General features: G+C 39.8%; 1 long non-coding RNA gene across 1 annotated transcript; it reads right to left on the reverse strand.

Annotated features, from left to right (window-relative positions):
* Positions 1-311: 311 nt before the first annotated feature.
* On the reverse strand, positions 312-8,727 carry LOC134297450 (uncharacterized). Its single transcript, XR_010004205.1, has 3 exons — positions 7,516-8,727; positions 5,856-5,988; positions 312-3,178 (listed from the first exon to the last, which is right to left on the reverse strand). It is a non-coding gene; the product is annotated as an uncharacterized LOC134297450 (long non-coding RNA).
* Positions 8,728-9,153: the final 426 nt, after the last annotated feature.

A 9,153-nucleotide genomic window follows, 5' to 3' on the forward strand; every position in this document is an offset into this window, starting at 1 on the left:
CTTCCATACAGCGGTTTAAAATCTAAATTGAACTGGATTATATGGCAATATGGACTCAGGTCAGTTTCATACAGAAGAAAAGTCCATGCTGAACCAGGTTGAAAAAACTCAGGTTGGAGCAGCCTTTAGTCCCCATCCCACCCCCAAAGCCTGCGCTTCCCACAGGGGTGTCTAAATGACCTTCTGGGAAGGCACCAAGACATCGAAGTCATCCCACTCCAAAAAAAGAAGACTTTAGAATATAAAATAACTTACCTGGTCACCATTAAACTGCTGCCAGAGCTCTTCTGCGCATCAGATGGGGGGGGGGGGGGGGGTAAGGAAGAAAATTGCTTCTATTTCCTCCTCTTCTGGCACAGCATTTCTATGTGCCTGGAGTGCTCTGGCAGCAGTTAAATGGCAGCCAGCGAAGTTATATTTTCCAGTCTTTTAGAAAGGGGGTTGATGTCTTCTGGGTTTTCTGGGTTCTTGGAACCCAAAAACCAGAGAGAGCTGTGTGATCAGTCCCCATAGAGCCTATACTGCATTAGATCTGGGTCTTTCAGGAAGACCTGGGTCTAATACAGTATCAAATTAATTCAGGACAAAGCAGGGTTTTCCTGCTTTGTCACAAATTAATTTGGTTTTTCCAGAGATGTTGTTTGGATGCCTCTAATAAAACCACAGGAACTCACATGTTATGGGCCCTGTGTGGATGGACCCTCTGATAATTCCGTTCAAAGCAGATATTGTGGATTATCTGCCTTAATATTCTGGATTATATGGCTATGTGGAAGGGCCCCAAGTAGAAGAAACAAGGTGCATCTAAACTGCAGAATTAATATAGTTTGACTCCACTTTAATAGCCATGCTTCAATGTTATGAAATTGTGGGATTTGTAGTTTGGTGAGGCACCAGCATTTTTGCAAAAAAAAAAAAAAAAGATAAAGTCATTGTAAATCTAAAGCTCCCATTAATCAATTGCATCGAGCAAAGGGAGCTCAGGTGGTGTCAAATTACATTTATTCTACAGTATAGATGTATCTTCTGTCACCTTGACACTGTTGGAGTAAAAACTCCAGAGGCCTTTATATGCAAAACGATAGATAGGTCCATTTTACCTTCATTTCAGCAGGAAAATATAATGGATTAGTTTTGCTTTCCTGATTTTGTTATTATTGTACGTCTTTTAGTCATTGCCAATTCATAGTGACCCTATGGTAAATTTGTCATGGAGTTTTCTTGACAAGACTATTGCCTTGATTTGGGACAGAAAGAGTGTGACTTACCCAAGGCAATCTGAAGAGTTTACATGGGAATTCCAATACTGGTCTCTAAGAACGAAACCAGTGCTCAGATCACACAATATTTTACGAGATTTGGTTATAATAGATTCAAGTTAAGATTTTCTATGCATTTAACTTGGAGATTGGCAGTAAACATTATAATATTGGTTTCTTGGCTAGTTAGACAAACACCAAGTTGGAATTCTAAACACTGAAAAGAGTACAGTACAACCTTTGTATCCGTAGGAGATATGTTCCCAGACTTTACGTGGACATGTGAATATAATACTGAATCCAAGAATAACATGGAGACACATTGCAAGACCTAGAAAATAACTAGAGTGGATATGTTTTGATGGATGTGGATAAATGCAATTGTGGATATCAGTCCCACCCATATGAATATTGTATTTTCTTCAATCTACTGAAAATTTCTTTAAAAAACTAAATTAAACCTTCCCACTCATATTAGCATCAACTCCAGCTAGGCTGACTACATGGAAAATATTCCAGAGCTTACAAACTGTTGACCAGTGAATTGATGCCATTCTGTTGGACTTTCTTTAAAGAATAATATATTTAGACCTGGCACCTACTAGAAGTTAAATAGCTACTTCATAGCATGCAACACTCATTTGACTATTATGCTTTTCAGACTAAAGATTAATTTTATTTATACATGTAATAATGAATCATCTGAAAAGGCTTTTTTCCCTGTTGGGTGAAATTATTGGAGATTTCTATACTTTTCATTTATTTATTTGTGTACTTATTTATTGTATTTTGGCATTTTTCTGAAAAGTTCATCTACAGAAGAGCTTTGTACAAAATGTTTTGTGTATAAAACAATGCTTGACGCCACATTACATTTTTTTTTCAAAGTACACTGCCTTTTAGTAAATGTATTTTCTCTAAGGGATGCATACAGACAAACCCCAAAATGCAAAAGCTGTCATAAGCAATGGAACTGTTTTCTTAAGGAGGTGCCTTAGCCCACCAAGGGCCTCATCATAAAGACCAGGCAAAGTAAGGGCTGGCATCTAGGAGAAAAGAGAGGGACAGCGGGGTGAATCTGTCATCTTAATGCAGCTCCCTCTTGCCGATGCTTTCCCCATCACATAGGGAAAGCATCACCCTCTCTGCAAGGCCCCATGTTGAGGGGAAAAGTAACCAGCAATCCTTTTACTCTGGTTGGGGATGGGGCCTCCACCAGAAATCACTCAACATCATGTGATGTCTGGCATGGGGCTTCATCCTTTAGATGGGGTGAAAGCATCCTAGGATGCTAAAGTCACCCCATCTGATGAGGTCAAAAAACCTCTTCTCAAAGAAAAAAAAGGGATGTTCTTTGCATCCCCAGCCATAGAACTGAAATCCTATTTATCTCAGATAACAACTTAAGTCTTGTCACATCCTACTGTTCTCTCGCTGACATATTGAGATTACATGGACTAATTAAAAGAAAGTGTATCAGCTTTTCAGTGCTTCATTGGTCACATGGCACATCTGAAAGAAAATTCTAACAAGATTAATCTTTTAAAAACAGAAATAATAACATTGGAAATTTATAATTTTGTTATATATAAATATTGTAATTTTATATACAAATAATAATAATTTGTATATGCATTTGTATAATAAGACACATCAGTAAGTATATTGGTTCCCATCTTTTCATTGTACTTGCTGCTAGCTTTCAGGTCATTCATTCTGAATGGCTTATATTGCCCAAGCTCCAATAAAGGTTGTCAGTCCATGATGAAAGAGAATGTGTATTGTTAGAACCGGTGGTGATTTAACTTGGCGATTGGATTTCAAGGTTCACTGTTGTACCAACATGCCGACAAGCCTGTTCCTGTGACATTGGTAACAATGTCAGTGTTGTTCTCCAAGGTCAAAACCTGCCTCTAAATCTATGGGGAACAAAGCAAAAGACAAATTGTCTGAAGGAATTCTACAACATGTAAGGCGTTAGCTCACTGACTAAACATCTAAATAAGAGAGGAAGCAGATACTCTCATTCCTGAGATATATATCTTAGGTGAATGACAGTGGTGATAGATGCCATGATATAAGCTTGCAGGGGATTCTGTAAAACACCTGTGAACAGCAGGCTTTATTCTGCTTAGAAGTTTGACAGTCTCTAGCTCTCGCAAGATTAGCGTCATAACTCAGACAATATGCAGTATACCACGTTGAAGCCATAAGGGCATTTCATTGTGCACTGTAATGTTATATTTATCAGACTGTAAACAGGAAAAATGTATTTCTTTTAACCTCTAGCTAAGGTACAATTCAGATTGTTTTGCAACTTTGTTACTTCTCCTAAGTATGCCTGAAGGCAGATGCCTTCATGTAAGAGATACCTTTATCTTGTTGATACCTTGCTTAGAATAAAACCATCTTTTAAAAATTCTTCTTTTCTTGCTCTCTTTCACATGCCTTTTTGCTCAGTGTACATGTGCACAGGGGATCTTTTTTTCTCCAGTAATCTCCCATTCAAGGGGGCTTAAATCAATGGGTGGTGGCAGCTACTCAATATGGTCTCATGGAGACTCAAATCCCAAGTATGGGAAGAAAAAACTTACAAAAAGTAAGAGAAGAACTGTTTTTATTTATTTATTTGTTGAACTTATATCCAACTGTTCCCCAAAAAGGGATTCAAAGCAGTTTACAATATTTTAAGAATCAGCTAAAACATTAATTTTAAACATTTAAAAATAATTAAATACCAGTATTATTTAAACATAATTAAAACAGTGAAAAAATATTGAAAACCTAGTCTTAAAAAGATTTTAAAATAATTTGTATACATATTATAATTCTATAGTTCTATAGGAGATAACTAGGGCAATAGACACAATTGCTCCAGAACGTCCCCTTTCGAATAGCCAAGCTAAACCAGCTCCTTGGTTCAACGAGGAGCTGGCAGTGATGAAGTGAAAGGAGATGGAACTAGAGTGCGTGCGGCATTTAGAGCGTAGCAAATCAGATGGAACACAGCTGTGTGCCTATCTAAGGGCATACGCCGCGGCAATAGATGTCGTAAAAAAAAATCTTTCTTTGAAGCTAATATTGCGTCTACAAGGAACTGTCTGGCAGAGCTGTTTCGAGTTGTTAAAGTTTGGTTAAATCCCATCTCGGATCCCTGAAAACACAACAGCCCTCTGCGAAGCATTTGCTTGGTTCTTTGCGGACAAAGTCATTCTGATCCACTCCGGCTTTGACACCTTATTAACAGCAGTCTCTGAGAATGTAACACGAGCACTTGCTTGTCTGGTTTTGATGAATTCTTTTCAATTGGTGAAGTTCGAAGATGCGGACAAGGTGCTTGGAGAGGGGAAGCCAACCACATGCATCCCAGACCCCTTCTCATCCTGGCTGGTAAAGGAAGCTAGAGGGAGTTTGGCAGAGTGGGTGAAGGTGTTGGTTAATGCCTCCTTACAGGAATGCAGCATTCCAGCCAGGTTAAAACAAGCTGTTAGAAAACCACTGGACCCCATTCAATTCGCTAACGTTCAGCCAGTTTCCAATCTCCCCTTTTTGGGCAAAGTCTTGGAATGTGTGGAGGCCTTGCAACTCTTGGCATTCTTAGTAGACACTGATTATCTGGACCCAGCAGAGTCTGGCTTTAGGCCGGGACATGGAACTGAAACAGTCTTGGTCACCTTAGTGGATGATCTACGCCAGGAAATGGACAGTGGGAGTGTGTCCCTGTTGGTTCTGCTGGACCTCTCAATGGGCTTTGATACTGTAGACCACAGTATTCTTCTGGCATGCCTTGCAGGAATGGGCCTTAGAAATATTGTTCTGCAGTGGCTCCGGTCCTTCCTGGAGGGTTGCCCCCAGAGGTGTTGTTGGGGGACATCTGCTTGACCCCACAGTCTTTGTCCTGTGGGGTCCCACAGGGTTTAATACTGTTTCCCATGTTGTTTAACATCTACATGAAGCTGTTGGGACAGTTTGATGTCATCCGTACGCAGATGACGTACAGATGTGAACAGATGACATCGAACTCTATCACTCCTTCCCACCTGTTATTAAGGAGGCTGTTCAGATCCTGAACCAGTGCTTGACAGCTGTGACGGGGGCAAACAAATTGAAATCGAATCCAAAAAAGACAGAGGTCCTCCTGGTCAGTCGCAAAGCCGAACAGGGAATAGGGTTACAGCCTGTGTTGGATGGGGTTACACTCCCCCTGAAGACGCAGATTCACAGCTTAGGAGTTCTCCTGGACTCATTGCTGAGCCTGGAATCCCAACAGTGGGCAGGGGAGATTTTGCACAATTAAAACCTGTGCTCCAGTTGCACCTGTACCTTGGGAAGTCTGACTTGGCCATGGTAGTCCACGCTCTGGTTACATCCCAAATAGATTATTGCAATGCACTCTACGTGGGGTTGCCTTTGAAGACTGTTCAGAAGCTTCAACTGGTCCAACAGGCGCTAGCCAGATTGCTCATCAGAGCTGTGTACAGGAATCATACAACACCCCTGTTCTGCCAGTTCCCCTGGCTGTCAGTCTGCTACTGAACACAATTCAAAGTACTGGCTTTAGCCTATAAAGCCCTAAACGGTTCTGGCCCAGCTTACCTGTCCAAACATATCTTCCATCTTCACAGGCACGATTGGTGGGGACAAGAGACAGGGCCTTCGTGGTGGTGGCCCCTTGGCTGTAGAACTCTCTCCCCAGAGAGATTAGATCAGCCCCATCCCTCCTGACCTTCTGTAAAAAAGTGAAGACGCAGATTTTTGACCATTGCTTTATAGATCTGGTGCAATAATAGATATGAAAGATGTGCAACCAACTACTGGAACAGCCCAGACTACGCTTATGGATCATGTGAATTACTCTGTTGTATTGGGTTAATGCTTTTAATTGTTTTAATTGTATCTTATTATCTTATTTTATTTTAAATGGTCATTTTATTATACTCTGTTTTTAAAGGCATTGAATTGTTGCCTATGTTGTAAAGCTGCCTTGAGACCCCTCCGGGGTTGAGAAAGGTGCTGTAAATAAATAAATAAATAGCTGAAATTAAAAGAACTCAAAAACATGTTTTCACCTGCTGGGTTTTTTTTTATTGTATCAGAAACAAATTGAGAATATACTGCAAGTTGCTTCTGATGTGAGAGAATCGGTTGTCTACAAAGACGTTGCCCAGGGGACGCCCAGATGTGTTATCATCCTGCTGGGAGGCTTTTCTCATGTCCCCACATGAGAAGCAAAGGCTGACGGACAGGAGCTCACTCCATCTCACAGATTTGAACCTTCAACTTTCAGGTCAACAGTTCAGCCGGCACAAGGGTTTAACCCATTGTGCCACTGAAACCCCATCACCTGCTGGTGGAAGAACAAAGAGGGCACCATCCAAACCTCCCATAGAAAGGAGCTCCATTACTTGAAAGCAACCACAGAAAAGACTGTTTCTTGTCTTCACCAACAATGCCTGTGAAGTTGGGAAGACTAAGAGAAAACTCTCCCTGCATATCCTGAAGCTCACATTGGGCCATATTTACAAGGACTTATTCTACCTTTCTACATTCAGTTTTGCAGCAATCTATCTGAATAAAAAGTATCACACAAGAAGTTTTTCCCCTTAATAATAAGGCTGCCCTCCTATCTTATTCTAACCTAATGTTTACCTTTTTTTCATTATCTACTGTTTCACCACATTTTAGACAAGTCCCATTAATCCTCATTCATATGAATCAATCTTGTTTATATCTAAATTATCTTGTGTGTGTATATATACATTTTTCAAACCCTCTCTTTAAATTTGATATAATCAAAAACATCCCTGTAGAAGTATTTTCTGTGATAAATCCAATATCCACATCAAATATCACAGTAACATATATGTTATCTTCAAAATAGTAGAAGCCAACCTTTTAAATTTATCTCTTATACATATTCTAATCTCACAGGAGGTTATCTCAGCTGCTGTATTAAAAATACTTAAGATAAGCAGATTACTCATACTTGTTGTTCATCCAGATCTTTAAAAACCCATGCTCTTTCATGCTCTCTTTTGCTTCCCGGACAGAATCTTTCTTGTTGTTATTCCTCTGATGTTCAAGATCATCATTTTTTCTCTCTGTTATAAATACCTTTGGTCTTGACAGAGTTCTCAAAAATACAATTTTATCTCTAATATGAAAACCCTTGCTCTTAGTAGGCTGTCCCATCCCACCCCTGCAAAATAAATAAATAAATAAATAAATAAAAATCCCACACTGTCTATTTTCTTACTTTGAAAGTGTTGAGCCATTCCAGTCCATGTCAAATTCATTCTTCTGCTTGAAGACGCTAACAGTATACACCTCAATTTCTTCCAAAGCTCCTCTTCAACTTCTCTTTATCAGCATCTGGTTGACTTGTTCTCTCAACAGTTCACCGTCTTATATATTTCTTCAACAATTTCTTTGGTCAGCTAAACAATCCTCTTTGACCTTAGCCTTATTTATTTCTTTAAATGTTGTCATCTTTAATTTCCAGGAAATTATCAAGATGTTGATTTCACTTGTATATCTGTAAATACAGTTCCACTGCCAAGTCACAGTTATATTATTTTGTCATATTCTTTCATCAAAAACTATGCCAGTTCCCATGAGATCTCTCAGTCCTTAAAAATAGCCCACCATATTTCTGTATGTCCAGCAAAAAAGGATAAGAAAAAGAAGAAAGAAAGAAAGAAAGAAAGAGCTTCAAACAATGAGAAGAAAGGTTACTAAATCACTTTATCCATTTAATAATTACCTCACATTTCTTTTAAGCTTTGTGTACATGGCATGAGATGAAATAGTAATAATATCACTTCTCAATTATTAGACTTTGAAAGTGTAATCAGTAAATTTTTGTGTCAATATAATTAAAGTAAGTGTAGTGACAGCCTTAGATGTCCTTACAGATTTGCTTTTGGCAGTGTGAGCATGATGGTATTCGCAACTACCCCACTTCATTCATGCCAAACCACTTGGTTGTCATGATTGCAGTGTAAGGGCTTTGAGGAGGAGGGCAGATCTGGGTGATTTGCCATCATCTCCTTCATCCAGGGAGAAGTCCACCAACCAGAACCTGTCTCTGTGCAGACAGACATCACATCCAAAGCTTTTCTCCTCTCTCACACCATCATAGCTTAAGGATGGTGCATTTAGTTGTCTTTAGAGCCAATCTGGAGCATTTCTGCTTCAGATTAGCCCTGGATTTATCATATAGTGTAGACTCACCCTGAGTCAAGTATAAAAACTATTTTTAGTGCAAAAAATCTTGTAGTACCTTAGAGAATAGGAGAAGGAAGTTGATAACATAACCATTCATAGACTACGGGCCCATCTACACAGGCAGAGTGGGGGTGAATGGACCTTGTAGCATTCACATGATACATGAGTTTGATTCGCCCTAACAACAAGGTGGCTTAACATGGCTTTGTGCCATATTAACCAAAGTCAGGGGGTACCTGAAGGTTTTTAAAGCTCTATAGCTCACACACATGTTGAGCATGTGTAAACAGTTGGGCCAGTATTCTTTCAAAATTGGCCATGGCTGCTTTTCGTGGGCTGAAATTTTCCAGGCACTTAGAATAGCACATGTCTCAACTTAGTGGATACTACAAGGCATGAAATTGGTGGTGGTTATCACTTATGGCATATCCAATGCCGACCAGAGTGATCAGAGAAGGAATTGGGGAAAGGAGATGGAGTCCTCCTTTTTTCCCTTCCCTCTCCCATGTCATCTGGCATTCTGGCCAGTGCCAGAACATGGTTGCTACCAAGAGAAAGATATGATGGAGACTGTAAAGATGGTTGTCCAGCAGTATTGAACTGGATTTGGTGCTGGTAGGACATGCAAAATCCTTCCTGCCACCAGGATGGCTCATTGTCAGACAAT

This window comes from Anolis carolinensis, chromosome 3 (assembly GCF_035594765.1).
Source record: "Anolis carolinensis isolate JA03-04 chromosome 3, rAnoCar3.1.pri, whole genome shotgun sequence".
Taxonomy (NCBI): domain Eukaryota; kingdom Metazoa; phylum Chordata; class Lepidosauria; order Squamata; family Dactyloidae; genus Anolis; species Anolis carolinensis.